The 202-nt window shown below is 30.2% G+C and overlaps 1 pseudogene; it reads left to right on the top strand.

Annotated features, from left to right (window-relative positions):
• Positions 1-202, top strand: part of LOC110419846 (uncharacterized) — a 4,345-nt pseudogene that overhangs the window by 3,732 nt on the left and 411 nt on the right.

Genomic DNA, 202 nt, shown 5'->3' with positions numbered 1-202 from the left:
GGACCTAAGTAATAATAGATTATCAGAAAGAATTTCTTTGTGGATCGGTGAAGGTTTTATCATCGTTGGTTTTTCTTAGCCTTCAAAACAATCAATTTAACAAGAAGATAACTAATCAACTTTGTAGATTAAAATATATTCGAATCTTGGACCTCTCTGAAAGTAAAATCTCTGGGATTTTACCAGGATGTTTCAATAATTT

This window comes from Theobroma umbraticum, unplaced genomic scaffold (genome assembly GCF_002168275.2).
Source record: "Theobroma umbraticum cultivar Fairchild unplaced genomic scaffold, ASM216827v3 scaffold_67.0, whole genome shotgun sequence".
Taxonomy (NCBI): Eukaryota; Viridiplantae; Streptophyta; class Magnoliopsida; order Malvales; family Malvaceae; genus Theobroma; species Theobroma umbraticum.
This window is presented reverse-complemented; position numbering and strand designations above follow the sequence as displayed.